The following is a 19,427-nucleotide window of genomic DNA, read 5'->3' as shown; positions in this document are numbered from 1 at the left end:
ATGTGGCACATATATACAATGGAATATTACTCAGCCATAAAAAGAAACAAAACTGAGCTATTTGTAATGAGGTGGATAGACCTAGAGTCTGTCATACAGAGTGAAGTAAGTCAGAAAGAGAAAGACAAATACCGTATGCTAACACATATATATGGAATTAAAAAAAAAATGTCATGAAGAACCTAGGGGTAAAATAGGAATAAAGACACAGATCTACTTGAGAATGGACTTGAGGATATGGGGAGGGGGAAGGGTAAGTTGTGACAAAGCGAGAGAGAGGCATGGACATATATACAGCACCAAATGTAAGGTAGATAGATAGTGGGAAGCAGCCGCACAGCACAGGGAGATCAGCTCGGTGCTTTGTGACCGCCTAGAGGGGTGGGATAGGGAGGGTGGGAGGGAGGGAGATGCAAGAGGGAAGGGATATGGGAACAGATGTATATGTATAACTGATTCACTTTGTTATAAAGCAGAAACTATTAAAAAAAAGGCACCATCTTGAAATCATTTGGGACTTTAGTTTTAGTTTAGTTATAGTAATAATTTTTTACTTTGTTCTGTCAAAACGTTTTTAGATTTAACTATTAATTTTACAGGTTTATGTATTTGCCACTTCCCTGTTACTTGTTGATACTTAAATTCATTTTTCTTCTTACTAGAAATATTCAAGTACATCTGCTCAGAGAAGGTCTGTAGGTGGTAATCTCTCAAGTCCTTGCATGTCAGTGATTTTATTTTGTCCTTCAACTGTAATGCTAGCTTGACTCAGCATAAATTTGTACTTCTCTGAAGCCATTCTCTTTCCTGCAGTTGAAAACCAATGAATTTCCCTAAACTGCTAGGAGAATTTTTTTGGTCTACTATTGCTTTTCCTTAGATTTCCGTTTAACAAGTATTTGTTGAGTCCCTACTATGTGCTGAGTACATCTCTACATGCTGTGGATAAAGGTGACTAATTGTGCTGGGTTCGCGCCCCACCACTGGGCCTATATCTCCTGTGCTTCCCCCACTTACTGGCTAAGGGGTCACCTTTCTCAAGGATAACCAATGCCTAGGCTAGTCAAGAGCATGGTGTGGCCTGATATTTAACAAAAACCCAAAAACAGCAGCAACAAAACTGAGCTATGCTGATTCAGTTCTCATTCTTATGCATGTGAATGGGGAAGTGCCCAAAGAACAAGCTGTAAAAATAATGCTGCCTGCTCTTTGGCCATCTGCCCACCAAGGGCAGAGCTCAGGGCATCTGGTGCCTCTGATAAATGCTCCTACCCAGCTCTGACTAACCACGTCTTTCTCACTATCACTTTCTGAGCGATGACATTTGGGAGAGGAAAGACTAGCTTCTTGGCAAAGCGATTCCCCAAAGAAAGAAAATAGGGTTGGGAGTGGGCACTTATTAAATCACCCAGAGGGCTTTTTCAAAATGCACATTCTGGGTCTCTACCCCAGAAAATGAGATGTGACCTCTTGGGGACAGGGGGAGGAGAGAGAAAATACACATGTTTTAAGAAAGTGTTTCAGAAAATTAGCATCTATTTTTTATGCATGACCACTCTGCCACCTTGGAGTTGACAACCAGTGTTGTTGTCTAACCTTGTCATTTTATAGATGGAGGAACCATGATCCAGAGAGAGGAGGTGATTGGTTTGTCTAAGGCCACACAGTTAGAATAGCCAAGCCAGGATGAGACATAAGACACTCGATTCCTAGACCAGTGCTTCTTCTGACATTACCTATAATTCAGCTTTGACACCTGTTCTTCTGGCGATCACCGTCAACACCAGCACCATCATCATCATCATCTTTGCCAAACCCCCTACTGGCCACTTTACATAAAGTTACCTCTCAAATTTGCAGTAATCCTACAAGGCAAGTATTATCTCTGTTTCTCACTCCCTGTCGTCCATGTTCCCAACTTTTACATACTATGTACCCTGACACTTGGGATCTGTCATCAGCAAGTACCCTGTATCTTTCATCCTTTTTTTTAAGGTTGCTTCATATCTTGCCCTAATGGAAATTTGGCTGTCCCCTGCAAATACCACCTCATCTGCAGCCTCGAGTGGAGGCCATTCAGGCCCCACCTCCATTCTCATTTCTAAATGCTGGGTGTAGGGGTGACTATATCCCAGAGGGCTCAAGGGTGGGGTAGGTGTCCCATTGTACTTGCAATTCAGTTATCTTCCCTCCTCCTTCAAAACCCCCAGACTCTCTGAAATTCATGCCAGCCTTTAACACCTACCATCTGTCCTTGCTACTATTACCTCCTAACCTATCCTCCTCCTTTCCTTAATGACTTAGCACCTGGCTCTCAACCCCTGTCCCTGTCACCATTCTTGCTGATTTAACAACCTTGTAGAATAGTGACCCATTCAATACTTTGCCTTCTGAGTCTCACGACCTCCTCACCTCCAACAGTCTTTTTTTTTTTTTTTTGGTGGTACGCGGGCCTCTCACTGTTGTGGCCTCTCCCGTTGCGGAGCACAGGCTCCGGACGCACAGGCTCAGTGGCCATGGCTCACGGGCCCAGCTGCTCCGCGGCATGTGGGATCCTCCCAGACCGGGGCACGAACCCGTGTCCCCTGCATCGGCAGGCGGACTCTCAACCACTGCACCACCAGGGAAGCCCACCTCCAACAGTCTTTAATCTCTATGCCATTTGATCCACACTCTCATGCTTGTGTCTCCTTACCCTGGCATCACCACTCTCTGATATCAATCCATTGACCCTACCATCCACCTTTGTATCTTTGTAAAGGTACAAGATGTGCACAAAGACTATATCTATCTATACCTGTCTGTCTACCTATCTTCTCTTTATATCCTCACTTGCCCCCTTGTTCCGCTTAATTCCGTGGTTTAACATTATAATTACTGCTTTGTGAACTCCCTTATTTTTCCTGCCTTTCTCTTTTCATCAAATTCATCTGGCAAAAAGTTATTCAACATTAAATTCATATCCACATATTTTGTGATGACACTGAGATGCTCAAGGCTATAGTAGAAGATACAAAAGAGCTAGGGCGTTTACCTTGAGCACACACCCAAATAGGAACCCAGCACACTTGGCAGTTTCATGCTACTTCCGTAACGTTCTTACATTTCCATTCTGTGAAGATTGTTTCACACCTTCTCCCTCTTGAAACTTTACACATGGCTGTCTTAGCCTGAGATCCCCTAAAAGCTGTGCCTGAGATACAGGCTTACCTGAAGGTAGTTTATATGGGAAGTGATCTCAGGGATCCAGAGACTGGCCGTGAAGAGTGAAACGGGACAAGTGGGGAAAGCAAAGACACATCACTGGGTTGGCTGCCCCCATGGGCAACAGATGATCAATAGTGTGGGAACTGCTGTGGAGCCTGATGGGAGGTAGCTCAGATTTCTCTGCTCAGGAAATGAAATGGGTAAGCATTTATCCATAGGCTCCTGTCTTCCACTGGTCAAGGCTGGCCCCTCACACTAACTGCCCCACATCTCCGGTTATCACTGGGTTAGCGCCCAGTGAATTCGGGGACATTCACACAGCAGCTCCAGGGAAGCCCTGGGGCGGGACACTGTCACTGAGCTGAGCTGTTCTGAAGCCTGTACAGACCTGTTCCCTTCAACAGTCAGCAAAGTTCCCTGCAAAGTAAGGAGTGAGGCTGAGAGGATTTGAACAAAGGCACATGGAATGTCCCTCACACCTCTCATATCTGTCACGGACCCCTCTCATATCTGTCACGGACCCTCTAAGTCCAACTGGGTCTTCATTTAAGTCTGCAACCTCTGACAGGACTTAATGTAAGAGAATGAGTGAAACAAGCGCTGGTTCCCTGCCCCAGCTGATCTCAAGGCCATGATTGATACTCATCATCTATTCCTCCCACCCATTTTCCATTTCCCTCATTCTCTGCCAGCACTTCACTGGTGTAAGTTGATTGCTTTAGGCAGTGACAAACACCTTTATCCCCCAGGAGGTCTGATCCTCAATGCCTTGCGCTTATCAGGTCATGGTTACTGAGTTGCCTGTTCACCATAGTTGTTGGACAAGAAAGCACTGAAAGTCACTTCCGTATATGCCCTAGCTTCAGACATAGACCCCCTGCCCTCCCTGGCTGGCTAGCAGTCATCCAGCCTCAGGGCAACGGGGGCCTAGAGCAGCATGAGTACGAGGGCATCAGCCCTGGGGACAAGGTAAGAGGGAAGAAAGTGAGAGGTTCCAAAAGTTCTCCATAGGAGTGGGATGGGTGCCAAAGCCCTTCCTCATTAACTTCGCAAAGAAGGGCCTGTCTTTTCCTGAGCACCTACTGTGGGTCAGGTGGTTTAGGTGACTTGTTTTCACGTGAGGGTGATTTTATGATTTCTGTTTTCATAGGGGCAATAGAAGCTCAGAGCAGGGGACTAACTTGCTGAGCCAGAGCTCATAGCCAGGACTGACTGTAAAGCCCCCCACTCCGTCAGCCTTGTGCCTCCGCTCTGGGGGGCTGAGGCCTATGGGGTGACGTATGGGCACACTCCTTCCAAAAAACAGGGAGCTCAACCTGACTAACGTGTGTAAAATTGGTGAGACGCGGCCAGCCACAAGCTCGCTCCCTGAGGCCTCTCTCCCTCCATCCTTTCTCCACCATGGTTCTTTCTTTTCTCACTGTTCTTTTGGGAGTGGGGTGTCTTGGGCAGACCAACTAGTGTGATTCCTTCTAACCCATCCAGGGAACACACCTTTCTCCTTCAAGTCACTTTCTTCCTGCGAGCTTCCCCGTCTAAAACGCCCAGCCTGGGGCACCCTTCGCAAGGCTGGACGAAGTCCAGAGGGGTGGCCAGAGAGTGCTGTGGCCACCTCCTTACGTGAGGGAACCTTGGTCTGTGCTGGGAGCAGCGACACCACAGCAAGGACAGCGGGCGGGCAGAGCAGGGAGGGCTGCAGGCAGGACCCCAGTGACAGACTCGCTCTCATCAAGGAGAGGCAGGGACGGCCGCCGAGTCTCGTGAAAGCGGCTGGGGCAGGAGCCATCGGCTGGAGGGGCCCTGAATCTGGAGATGTTTAGAGAAGCCAGCAGCCGCCGCCAGGGCAAGCTGTCAGGTCTGACCTCACCAACTCCTCAGAGCTGGGCAGAAATAGACCATGTGGATTTCAAGAGCATCCGTGAGGGAACGGGCCGGGGCGGCCCCAGTTCCCGCATCCCCTCTTCCGCCCCTCGAGTTCCCCACTGACCTTGCTTGTGTCAGCGCCTCGCGTGTCCTTCCTCGCGTGTCCTGACCCAGCAGCCTCCTCTCCTCACGTTCATTCTTGTACTGTTTGGTAGCCCCCATGTCACTGTCCTTCCAGAGAGCAGCCAGAACAACTTCCTGAGCAGCTCCGGCAGCCCCAAGGCAATAAGAGGGAGGGCCAGTATTCAGCGTGTGCTTTCCCCCGCCAGGCACCAGGAACTTCCCCGCTTTCCTAGAGGCAGGATTGCACAGGCTAGGCGTGCAGGCTCTGGGTCAGACTCCTTGCGTGGAGTCTGGGCTCTGCCACTTCCTGGATGTGAGACCATGGACAAGGCATTAGCTTCTCTCTGTTACCAACCTGGGTCCTTGGACTCTTTAATCAACAGAAATTGCTAAAAAAGGCCAGATGAGAATTTTAGGCAAGACTTTACTGGGGCTTGTGCTGCAGCACAGGACTCACAAACAAGAAACAGGTGCCCTTGCTCGCTCCTGGAGAGGAGCTGCTTAGGTCCTTAAATGAGGTAACAACGGGGGGTGGGTCCGTGGGTAGGGTAGGAGGCGTAGCCTAGGTGGTCTGCCCACCCCCTTGGTGGTACCATGCGCAGTACCCTACTTTTGCTCCTGGCACCTAAGAGACGGTGGTTGGCTTGTGGCCTTTTGGTATCCTATGGTTCATAACTGCCCCAACTGTGCAGGCATGCAGTTATTTTTAGTCCCTTATGGTTTCTTTGTATTCTATTGCTGGAGAAGACTTTGTCCAGGTGCAAGCAATCTGGTAGCAGGTCCCAGGTCCCAGCCTATGTCGTCTCTGCCTCAGTTTCTTCCTCCATAAATCAGGGATGCTGATGGCGATGACGACACTACTTCCTCCTAGCGTTGTGCGGATTGAATGAAGTCATACGTGTGGAGTCTTAAGAGAGGTGCAGAGCTGATAGGTGTTTTCAATCATTTCATTTACTCTTCGGAACAATGTGATTTGTCATGTTTTATAGAGGGGAAACTGAGGCTCCAAAATGAATAGGCACTTACTGGTTGACATACATCAAGTAGGAGCCCAAAAGTCACAAAGTCACAAACTTTGTGACTCTAATGCCTATGCTCATTTCGGTCTCTCAAAGTCAGAGACACAGACAGGCAAGTAAACGGGCCGAAGTCCCCCTGCTGTGGCTGGGCTGGCGCTGGACCCTTGCCAGCAACGGGAATTCCAAGTGGTGCTGCTTCACTTTTACTTCTACCTGGCATTCTGGATCCAGACCAGGGTCTGGAGCCAAAATTCCTGCTGCAGAACCAGAGGCCTGACTGCAAACTAGATGAAAGCAAGAACAGAGACACAGGTGATCTTCCCTAGCCCTTTCTTTCTCCCCTCCTGGCAAGCAGGGCCTCTGGTACCCTGGCCACCTGCCCAGAAGCCATGGCCCCTGTGAAAGAAAGATAGGCCACTTGTGAGGCTTCCACTGAAGTAGGAGTTGCAATCTAGTTTCAGAATCACATCAAAGTCCTTCCCTCGGCCATCTCGAGGCTCTGTTTCTGGACAGAAACCAAGTACAAGGATGGAGGTTGTGGAATTTCTGCTCTGTGCAAAGGCTCCAACCAACCACATTCTTCACGCTCTCCCGGATCTTGTCTTTCTCCTCAGTTTACTTCTTGCAGCCCTATGCTAAGCATTCACTTAACAACCCTGCTTCTGCTCCCTCCCCGGCCAAATGGGTGCCAGATGCACCTTGGACAAAACGGGGAAAAGAAACTTTACTCAGACAAATCAGCAGAGAAAAAACCAATTAGGCAAAGCAAACAGAGCTGAAGAGGTGGTAGGCAAGCCAAGTGCCCAGGAGCCCACCTGCAACACATTTCCAGGAGCCCCTCGAAACCATTCTCTTCTAATGAGGGCCATATGGAAGCCCCTGCCCAGTGAAGGGAGGCTGCGAGCATAGCAAATCAGGACAGCCGCCTGACAAGGGCTGGGAAAGTGGGAAGAGGTGAGTTTGCCTGTGTTCTACCCTAGAGTCTCCAGGAAGGACGCAGGGCCCGTAGCTGCTGTAAAAACATGAGCACTCGGTGCCAAGAAGTGACCAGAACATTGGCCCAGCTCTTTCCTTATCTTGCCTTCTAGACCTCCAGCTAGAGCTGGGAGTTGCCATCACTGGAACAGGGAGGGGTAAAGGCCAGGTTTGCAATAATTCTTTCTTTGGGAGGCCTGCTCAAATCACGGAGCTGGAAATAGCGGCTGCCTCCCTGGGGGAGGGGGGAGGCGGGAGGCGGGAGGCGGGAGGCGGGAGGCGGGAGGCTCCCTGACAGCCTGCTCAGAGCATCGGGCATGCCTGAAAGAAGTTTTGCCAAAAGCAAACCCCTGGAGCCCTCAGTAGTGTGAGAGCAGAGCTGAAGGCAGCGTTCATTCCCCTCCACCAACACCACAGATACGAAAGATAGGTCTGAAGAGCCGCCTCTTATCTCACAAGGCAGGACAGTGCCAGGAGGCAGTGCTCAGAGCACAGCCTTTGGGATGAGACACACCTAAGAGCAAATCCCAGTTCCACCATTTATAAGAAGCTGTGCAACCTCAAGCAAGTTGCTGAACCTCTCTGGGTTTGTTTTCTCATTTGTAAATTAGAGATGTACACCTAAAGTTGCTAGGAAGATTAAATGACATAAGTGCATATATGATGCTGAACACACACGTGGCACAGAGGTGGGGCTCAATCAACGGCAGCAGGTTTGTGCTGAGCCTTTTAGAAGGACCTAAACACCTACTGAAATGAGGTGGGAGAGAGGGGAGTGAATATGAAGGATAAATCTGCAGTTGTGAGGTGTGAGGAGACGAAAAAGCTACAGTTCAAAAGACACAGGAAAGTGTTGATAGAACCACGTCATCCGCGCCCTCTTATAAAGAGAGGAACAGAACTTTGCTAGCTTATTAGTAGGGCAAGTGTTCTATTTAAAAAACCAAAGCAGCCCAAAGTAGACATCAACTGTACTGCATTTACATGGTGGAAATGATCACCTAGCTCTGGTTCTTTCCCATCTCCAAAGACTTGCATGATCCCTGGGCTGGCTTCCCACCCCTTTCTCAAGCCTTTGACCCACAAGGGCTGCCTTTCCTCTTTCCTGTTCACTCCCCCTGTGTTACAGAGATGATGCCCCATGGAAGTGGTGGGTTCCACCTGGAAAGGAAGGTGTCCCCAGGTCCTGAAGGAGGCTCAGTCTCATGGCTGAGTCTCAGGAGCTGGTCTTGACAGCCCAAAGATGTGGCTGACATCCATGGTAGGGCCAGAGGAGGTCACAACCTCTGTCCGTAGGTCTGACACCCCCCCACCCCCACCCCTCGAGCGTGGCCAGCATCCTCTGTGAACCACTCCTCAGAGCCGACCAGAGCTGTGGACCTCAAGCACTCACAGGGAGAGATGGAGGGGGGCAGCCACACTGCTGAAATCCAGGCAAACCAGGCCAAGTGACAGCACTTGTATTGGAGGATTTAACAGTGTAACAATGAACCTCAGTCTGGAAAATTTAGCTTTTCCCATGCACCTATATAATCCTATCATGGTCCAAGGGCAAGGGAATGAATGGGCTGGCTGAGTTGCCAGAAGAACGCCAGGAGATGAGTCAATACAAATGGACAGCCAGAGACTAGCCCCTGAATGACAGCAAGGCAGCAGGGAGTCCAGCCTTCGTCCTCTGTGTCCTAGGACCACGTCACTGGTTATTGTTCTTAATGGCGTGTGATCAGCTGCTCTTCTCCACCCAGAGGGCTCGGGGTGGTGGACAGGGTACCAGCTTTGGAATCAGGAGGCCCGAGCTTGAATTTGAGGCTAGCATCTTCTGTGCGGCCTCAGGAATGGGACTTAGTCTCTTTGGCTTCAGTTCCTCATAGTTCTCAACTTTCTGCAAGGAATAAGTAGCGTAAAGTATATACAGAGCCTGGCTCAAGAAGCGCACATTCCCTTCTCTTTGGTTTGGGTTCACAGACCAGCTTGCAGGGTCTGGCCCGACTTACTGTGCTGTCCTTTCATCCCTCAAGCCCCCTGCGCTCAAACACCACCCCTGATTGCCCCTTGCCCTCCCAACCTACATATGCAGCTCCTGCTTCCACCTGCAATTGCCTCTGCCTAGCTCCTTGGTCTCCACAGCAATGGGCTGCCCAAACCACACTCCAGTGGACAGCCTGACAGAATTTACCCTCTTCATCCCACTCTGAATCACCCAAAAGCAGCTACTTAGAAATTAGGAACAAAATATTATCTCTGGCCAGGAGCAAAAGTCTTTTTCTGCAAGAACCTGGACAGGATAGTAGGAAGGAAGAGCACGTCCGTTTTTCAGGAAATGTAGAGCATCACACTGCTCTGAGACGCAAATTGGACTTCAGATCTCCCAGACAGTGGCTTGGGTTCAGTGGGAAAGAAAAACTGATAGGGTAAATCTGCAGGGAAATATAAGTTGGCTTCTCTGATGAACAATAACCCAGAAGCTCTGTCTTCCTTGTTTTCTCTTTTTGCATGTCCATCCTGAGGCCAAAGAAGAAGTCACTTCCTACCATGCAGAAAAGAGTTCTGCATTAGGCAGACCCTGAGAAGGGCTCTCAGGTCCTAAACCACTTAGGCCTCTAACACCTATGTCACTCACCCTAAACTGACTGGATGAAGCACAGTCACATTTGTATTTGAAAGTGGCACATCCTTCTAAATCCTTAAGTTACTCCAGCACTCAAGGCAGAATTTTACCAAACCTCTTGTAAAGCCCGCCACCTGTTTCAGAACAACAGCTGATGAAGACAAGCTCCGTGACACCAGGGAGCAATCCTTGTCTGGCATCATGTGTCCAGCATCTGCACCAGTGCCTGGCACCTCGGAGCTGCTCAGTGAATTCTTGCGGGACTGAGCTCCCTTGGTCTGCGGTGGATCCGACTGTGAGGCAGACAGTTCCGGGAAAAGAGATCACACAGGTAGACATTTTCAACTCTGCTCCATGGGGCTTCAAATCCAGAATGACAGGCTGTGTCCCGGAAGGGGTGTAGAGGTAGGGGACTGAATAAATGCAAGGAGGGGAGAGGAGATCTCAACTACTAGAGTGTTCACTTGTTTAGAACCAGAAGTCCTTGAAAGCCTTACATGAAAAGAGAAACACTTGATAGCTTTATAAAAACAAAAAGAAACAGTCATGCCTCAGACAATGGGTTTTAGATTCTTTCCATTCATAATAAAAAGGGAAAGGATGATCTCAAATTTTAGAATTTCCAGTAGAAATTACCTATCAACCTAGCCTATCCCAGCTCTTCCAATCCAGCTGCTAAGAATGAAGACCAGCAGCCTGCCCCTTCCATGAGACGTGGGATGCTACCCACCGGCACCCAGCACGGCAGCATATTGGACCTGCCCACCCCACTGGTGAGGGGAGCCAGTTCCTGCGCTAGGAAAAGCTGAGTCCCGAGGCCTAAGCGCAGCCTCCCTTCCTGATACCAGGCATTCAGCCAGTTTCCCAACTGGCCCTCCACTTTGGTTTCTGATTGGGACTTTAATTCTCTGCTGATCCCAAGTTAGCTCGCTGGGGCTCCTAACTCTTACTAAGAGTTACCTGCACTAGGACATGTGTTTGACAACATGTATTTGTGAGCAGCATGTGTTACAAGGAAATTCTCGCCGACTAAAACTGTGTGGAAGGTGGAATGTCTCTGTTCTTAAAAGCTATGAAATAATACCACCCTAACTTGGCAGGGGGAGGCAGACAGCAGGTGACGAGGGAAGAAACACAAGCTACAAAGCCAAGGAATGAATACCATGTCTCAGCAATAAACTCTACAAGAAAGTCTCTATCAAATGCCCAACATGGGCGACATGCCTGCAGACTGAGTAGCTGCCATTAAGGGAGCACGGGGCTAAAATGAGATTGATTTTATCCTGACTCCCATCTACTGCAACATTTTCCAGACTTACCTAACTCTTCCTAACAACTATGTTATAAATTAGTGCTAATTTTAACCCCTAAGAAGTCAACATGGATATCTAGCAAGATTTTAGTAACTAAGAAGGCATAGGTACAAATGAATGCTTTCTAACATCAGCTGTTCCTCTTAATTTATGTTTTTCCATGTATCATCTCAGAAACCCTTATATTTTAAAATCCAGTTCTCGTTTCTCCATAACTATCCACAGACAACTTGTGGCTTTAGTATTGAGAGTTCTCTGTAACATCCAGAGGCTCCCTTAGCCTGTTTTTTCTGCCCCCATGAAATGTAGGTGGCAAAACAAAAAACAAAAACTACACCAACAACCCAGAAAAATGAGCCTCGAATCAACTCCAATCAGTTGCTGTTCAACTGCTTTGATCTTCCACTGATCGGCGAGTGTCACCTGCCTCCACTCCATCCCTGGTTTCTGCAGCTTAGTTTTAATAGCCTAACCTCACCCTTAGACACAGTTCTCTAGCTTGCCCCGCTGCTTCCCTCTGATTTGGCAGAACAATTAGGACCTGAACTGGCTGAGGCAAAAAGGTAAATCTTTTGGAACAGAAGGGAAAGGGAGGGAAGAAGCTGACCCTCAGGGCTGATGGTACAAAGAACTTGAATACTTCCAAGTTTTTCCTTCTCCAATTCCCTCTCTGATCCCCGCTGGTGTTTAGTTCATTTTCTAAGATCAGCTTCCTTCACATGGTTGGAAATTGGCCATCTGTCACTCCCACAATTCACATCTTTCCATCAAAGAGGGATTAACCTCACTCTATAGCACCAATTTAAAAAAGAAAACGCTGAGGAAGGATTCTGATTGACTTGTTTTAGTGCTATGGTCTGAATATTTGTGTTCTCCCCCACCAAATTCATACGGTGAAATCTGAACCTCCAAAGGTGATAGTATTAGTAGCTGGGGCCTTTGGGAGGTGCTTAAGTCATGAGGGAGGAACCCTCATGAATGGCATTATACCTTATAAAAAGAGGCTTCAGAGAGATCCTTAGCCCCTCCCACCATGTGAGGATACAACAAGAAGTCCGCAGCTTGGAAGAAGCCCGTCATTCAACCATGCTGGCTCCCAGATCTCAGACTGCTACCCTCCAGAATGGTAAGAAATACATTTCTATTGTTTATAAGATACCCAGTCTGGTATTTTGATACACCTCCCCAAACAGACTAAGACACTCAGGTATGTGCCCATCTCCATGACTACTGGGTATTATGATTGAAAGTACCAATAAAAGCATATAGATGGAGTGGAGGATAAATTCTCCCAAAGAAATGCGAAGTGTTATTCCAAGATGAAAGGAAGGGTGATTACAGGCAAAAGAAAAGTGATGCCTACTATACCTTCCTTGATGACAGTCTGGTATCTCTCTAAATATACTGCCTAAGACTGTTGTGGCTCAAAGTATAACTCAGACAACTTTCCTGTGTCTACTCTTCCCACATTGACAGATGACATTCTCACCATACTGTCTCAGCGCTCACAAGAAGGATGTTTTACATAAGCAGAACACTCTTTGACATCAATTATAGCAATATTTTTTTGGATCTGTCTCCTAAAGCAAAGACAATAAAAGCAAAAATAAACAAATGAGATGTAATTAAACATAAATGCTTTTGCACAGTAAAGGAAACCACTGACAAAATGAAGAGACAACCTACAGAGTGCAAGAAAATATTTGCAAATGATATGACCAATAAGGGGTTAATATCCAAAATATACCAACAGCACATACACCTCAACATCAAAAAAACAATCTGATTAAAAAACGGGCAGAAGGCCTGAACAGACATTTCTCCAAAAAGGAAATGTAGATAGCCAACAGGCACATGAAAAGATGGTCATCATCACTAATCGTCAAAACACTAAAATTAGAACTACCATATGACCCAGCAATTCCACTCCTGTGTATGTACCCAAATAAATCAAAACCAATAATTTGAAAAAATACATGCACCCCAATGTTCATAGCAGCATTATTTACAACGGCCAAGATATGGAAGCAACTTAAGTGTCCATCAAGAAATGAATGGTCCCAACAAGGACCTCCTGTATAGCATAGGGAACCCTTCTCAATATTCAGTAATAACCTAAATGGGAAAAGAATTTGAAAAAGAATAGATACATGTATATGTATAACTGAATCACTTTGCTGTACAACTGAAACTAACACAACACTGTTAATCAACTATACTCCAATATAATATAAAATTTTTTTAAATAAATAATTTTAAAAAAGAGATTAATGGATAAAGAAGATATGGTATGTATATACAATGGAATACTACTCAGCTATAAAAAGGAATGAAATTTTGCCATTTGCAACAACATGGATGGACTTGGAGGGCATTATGCTAAGTGAAATAAATCAGACAGAAAGACAAATATTGTATGATATCACTTACATGTGAAATCTAAAAAATACAACAAACTAGTGAATATAACAAAAAGGAAGCAGACTCACAGATATAGAGAACAAATTAGTGGTTACCAGTGGTGAAAGGGAAGGGTGTAGGGGCAATAGAGGGATAGGGGATTAAGAGATACAAACTATTATGTATAAAATAAGCTACAAAGCTATATTGTACAACACAGGGAATATAGCCAATATTTTACAATAACTATAAATGGAGTATATAACCTTTAAAAACTGTGAATCACTACAATGTACACCTTTAACTTTTATAATTACATACTATACTTCAATAAAACTATACTTCAATGAAAAAAGTATGTTTTCAAGCCCTCAGTTGTTCATTATGTATGTGTGCACACATACACACACACACACAGAGTTGTATTTTAATGCTGTATTATAAAACCCCCACAAGATATTATTATTGTTTATACAAAGTTCATTTAGGTTTACATATTTTCCCCTTTATTTCCTCTTTATTCCTTCTTTGACTTTCCACCTGGGATCACTATCTTCCTGCCTAAAGTACATCCTTTAGAATTTTCCTTGGTGTGAGTATACCAATGTCAAAATCTCTCCATCTTTTTGTTTCAGTTCTAGATTTTATGTTTGTCCTTATTTCTTCTTTATTCTTGAAGAATATTTTAGGTGGGTATAGAATTCTATGTTGGTAGATTTTTGTTCTTTTAACATATTGACTTAATCATTTTACTGCTTGTTAGCTTCCAGGTGGCCACCAAAAGTCAGATGTCAGTCTGTTGTTCCTTTGATATTAATCTATCTTTTTTCTCTGCCTGTTTTTTAAGATTTTCTCTTTGGTTTGATTTTCTGTAGTTTCATTATGATGGGGTGGATTTCCTTTTATTTATACTGTTTGGCATGTGATGAGTTCCTTGAATATGTGGGTTTGGTTCTGGAAAATTATCAGCAATTATCTCTTTAAATTTGCCTCTATCCCATTCTTTCCCTCCTCTCCTTCTGAGATTCATTTTTACCTTATTTTAGGTCTTCTTACTCTATCACGCATGTCTCTCATCCTTTCTTGTATTTTCTTTAATTAATTTATTTTTTGGTCTTTCTGTGCTGTAGTTTAGATAATTTCTTTCAATCTATTTTCTAATTTACCAATTCTCTCTTCAGTTGGGTCTAGTTTCCTAATAAACCCATTTATTAATTTGTTAATTTAAATTATACCATTCTTAGTTCTAGACATTCTATCTGGTTCTTTTAAATATCTACTGTATTGCTTTTTATAGTTTCCTGTTTCCTGTAGATCAAACTGACTTTACTACTAAGCCTAAGAGTTATATATTCTGTGTTTGATAATTCTAATCTTTTAAATCTGTTTATGTCTTTGAGCTGGTTCTTGCTCAAGGTATCTTGTTTCCTTGTATGTTTGTTTATCTTTGAAGAATGCTGGCCATTGTGTTTGAAAATAAAGTTGTTAGAAATAATTTGAAGCCAACTTAGATGAAGTCACCTTCCTTCCAGAGAGGATTTTTGTTTGCTCTTGCTCATCACCAGTCTGGAACCACCATAATCTGAATTCAGGGCTTTAAGGTGTCTTGGATTATACAGGTGATGTTAAGCCAGGCTGCCAATCTGAGAAGAAAAGAAAGAGGCGGGGGGAAGGAATGAAGGAATGAAGGAAGGAAGGAAAAAGAAAACAAAAGAGAAAAGAAGAGAAGGAAGGAAGGAAAGAAACTGAATAAAGACAGAATTACTGTTAGTGCATCCTTACTCTGAGGATAAAGCCAATCAGGACACCAGCCTAATACGTATATGGAAGAATGAGTGTTAGACTCCCATTTTGAGCTGCAAACCCTTGTCTTTAACTTCCCTTCCCCTTGTCACATGCAGTCATCAAAACTACAGCTCAGTTAGCAGTTGTTTCTTAACATATCAGCAAATGCCCTCAGAATCAAAGTTGCTTTGAGTGAGTCACTTAACTTCTTCCAAGATTTTGGCTTGGTAATTCCTCCCTATCTAGTTGGCTCCTTATGGCTTTAAAATTGTGATTTTTATATTTTATCCAGAGTTTTTGTTTTCCCAGTAGAAAAGCTGATTTATATTTCCTAGCTTGCCATTTCAGGAGTTACTATCTTATATGTTAATAAAAAATATTAAATCAGAAAATAGGGAAAAAGAAAATAAATAATCTGAAATACCACTCTCAGAGATAGCCAGCATTAAAATTGGAGTAAACATCTTTTCTGAATTCTATGCATACAGTCAAACATAAATTATTCTACATAAACATAAACCTATATTACTAGCTAGTCTGTAACTTTTGCTTGACATGATCATTTTCCATTGTGATATTATCATCTATAATGTTTACATAATAATATCTAACACTTATTGAGTACTTATTATGTGCATGGGCTTTTAATGTATTAATTCATTCAATCTTTGTCACACTTTCTGAAATAGCTTTTATAGATTATGAAGCTATTTTAGAGGTTTTTAAAACATTTTGTATATTAGGAAACTTAGGCAAAGAGATGTTAAATGATGTGATCAAACTCATACTAGTAGAGCCAGATTTAAACTCAGACAATCTGACTCCAGACCCTATGCTTGCTTATAAGAGATACACAGAGCATAGTATTCTACTGTATGGATGTACTTAACTTATTAAACCAAGCACCTCCTCATGGATATTAAATTATTCACAGGATTTTTATTTATTTATTATTTATTTATTTATTTTTTGTGGTATGCGGGCCTCTTACTGCTGTGGCCTCTCCCGTTGCGGAGCACAGGCTCCGGACGTGAAAGCTCAGCGGCCATGGCTCACGGGCCCAGCTGCTCTGCGGCATGTGGGATCTTCCCGGACCGGGGCATGAACCCGTGTCCCCTGCATCAGCAGGCAGACTCTCAACCACTGCGCCACTAGGGAAGCCCTCTTTTTTTTTTACTATTATATAAAACTAGCTTTTAAAAAATCCTTGCCATACATCTTAATGTACTTGTTTATTTATGTCCTCAGAGAAAATTCCTACAAAGAGATTGCCCTATCAAGGGTATATACATTTAAAAATTCAAATTTTGGTTCATATTGCCAGACTGCATTCCAGAAAGGTTTACCAATTCACAGTCCCTCCACAGTTTATAAAACTGCCTTATGCATTGTCATCCTTTTGGCACCGAGTTTTGTCAATATTTTCCTTCTTTGATGTGCTGAGCATTATTATTTGCATTTCTTTTCAAACTGTGCTATTGAACTCTTACTGTCTAGTGAGCTATCTGGATTCCCTTTTGCTGATTTCCTCTATACAGCCTTGGCTTTGTCCTGCTTTTTTCTCTTCATCAGTTTGTTCCATGGAAAATTCAAAAATTCTTTTTGGTTCTGTTTCCTTTCAGAACAGAAAGCAATCTTTCAGGATGCAGGATTATTCAGAATCTCTCCTAAACCATATTTTCTGATTAGGATACAGCTATCTGAGTGACTAAGATGCTAATTTCAGAGCTGTAATTCTTTTCCCTCTTTATTCTCCAGAATCTGCTCACTTCACTTCCTTTTTCTTCTTTCTAGTCAAAGAAGCTGAGTGATTGGCAGTATCTTGACAGTTTTTTTCCAAGCCCATACGATCTTCTATTTACAGTGTGCAGGCTTTAGAGAATGCAGATTTAAACCTGTTACGCTATTAAAGGTGACTAGCATAGTCCATCTGTTGGGCTGCACCCTGCAGGCCTGGAAGCCCTGTGCTTGCTCAGCCTCAAGACCAAAGAAAGAGCCTGGAGTCAGCTACAGAGACATCAGTAGTTTAACAGATAAGCAACACTCCACCGTGTATGGCAGACAGTGGGCAGGATACGGCAGTAGTCTTCACAAGCGGGGGAGAGGGAGGTTACCACCTATAGGGGGAACTGACATCAGGTTGGCTCATCAGTTACCAGGGAAACCAGCAGAGGAGCATGCCCCTCACCACCCCTTTAATAAACTATCAGATAGAGGGGAGATGGTTCTGATCTAAAGATTAGAACAATCACTAGCTGGGGCAAGTATGTAGGCATTTACTGATTAGGCTCAATGATTTAGGGGGAAGGTCAGCCATGTGAGTGGGGTGTAGGTGAAGCAGGGACTGGTCCGGCAGGGGATGTTCAGAGAGCAAGAAAACAGCCATCTTGGGTGGCCTGATCATACAGCATCTAAGAGCTATGTTACAATCAAAGAATTTCAGCTTAGCAACCAAAACAGAATTTTCAAGGTAGCCTACTGGACTTCCTTCCTTCCTTCCCTCCTTCCATCCACACACACATTTATCATTTCTTGAACACTACAAAGATAATACATATTTCATAAGATTAATTCTTAAAATCCCACTTTGTCTTCCTTCTACTTCTCTTATATATTCCAGATCCCTCCCCCTTGTATTTCTCTTCCAAAATTCCTCCCAACATCTTGCCTGTCACCTCTTCTTCTTTCCCCCAAATCTGCATCTCTAAAGCCCAAAGAATACCTCTAAAAATGGCCGACTGCATTGGAGATCAAGGAAGAGGAAAGAACTGAGCAGAGGCAACTGAAAAACCAGATTCCTCTTCTAAAGGAAATGGAAATGCTGGGGAATGGGAAAAAATATGTGCTAGTAATTTTTGTCCTATCAGAAAGACAAGTGCACAGTGTTTTAGTATGTGTCCAAGTACTTTCTGGTCCTTTCTTTCTGACATGCTGATGGGCAGGAATGATGACGTACAGGTAAACTCTGCTACGGGGGTGGGAGTGCTCAGGACAATGAAGTGATCAGGTGCGATTTTTTGCCTTGGGGAAGAGAGGAGAGTCAGCACAGCTCTCACACTAGTTGTCACTGCTGTTACAGGGAGCAAATGCCATGGAAACAAACAAACAAACAAAAATTAGAGATCAGAGAAAGGGGTCTCCAAAATTCCTGAGCTCATCATGTTCTAAACTATGTCCTTTGGAACACTAGGTCCACATTTAGGTATTTAGAGAGGGGGGAGGGAGGAGGAGGAGAAAGAAACTATAAAGAGTTAATTTTCCTTACTGCAGGATCACTCAGAAACGTTAATATTAATTACATATCTCTAAGAGGAAGAGACCATGAAATACAGCTTAATGTTTCTTTATTTGACCACAGAACTCTTCTCTTTCTAGAACCCCTAGTTTTTACAAGATACTTTGGTAAGAGGGGATATATTTGTATTTTTGCCTTCATTTTTTTTTTTTTTTTTTTTTTTTTTTTTTTTTTTTTGCGGTACGCGGGCCTCTCACTGTTGTGGCCTCTCCCGTTGCAGAGCACAGGCTCCGGACGCGCAGGCTCAGCGGGCCCAGCCGCTCTGCGGCATGTGGGATCTTCCCCGACCGGGGCACAAACCCGTGTCCCCTGCCTCGGCAGGCAGACTCTCAACCACTGCGCCACCAGGGAAGCCCTTGCCTTCATTTTTATAGATGAGATGTGTTGTAGTGCCACATGTTTTATTTAGTAACAATGTACAGAGTGACTGTACAATAGGATGCAAGGTATTTCTTTATGTTTAAGATACTGTAAAACATTAAAAAATTTAAATTTTTCTAACAGATTATTATTTCTGACAATTATTCTTACAGATAATTATCAAGAAGACACTGAAAATCATATCAAGATGAGAGTGAAATTCCATAATATTATCATCCAGAGATAATCCTCTTAACATGCCGCATATCTTTTCCCTGTATGTGTATGTGTACGTAAGCATGTGAATGTGTACACATTGCTTTTCAGAAAAATTAGGGTCATACCTTGTGTGAAACTCTGCATCTTACTTTTCTATTTATAATGTTTTGACTATGCTATTAAAATTTTTCAAAACTTTATTTTAAATGGCTATTCCTTCAGTTGTATGACTGGACCAAATTTATTTAACTATTTCCATT

Source organism: Mesoplodon bidens (genome assembly GCF_964165515.1).
Source record: "Mesoplodon bidens genome assembly, chromosome: 4".
Taxonomy (NCBI): Eukaryota; Metazoa; Chordata; class Mammalia; order Artiodactyla; family Ziphiidae; genus Mesoplodon; species Mesoplodon bidens.
The sequence above is the reverse complement of the archived record's forward strand: the minus strand, read 5'-3'. Positions refer to the sequence as shown.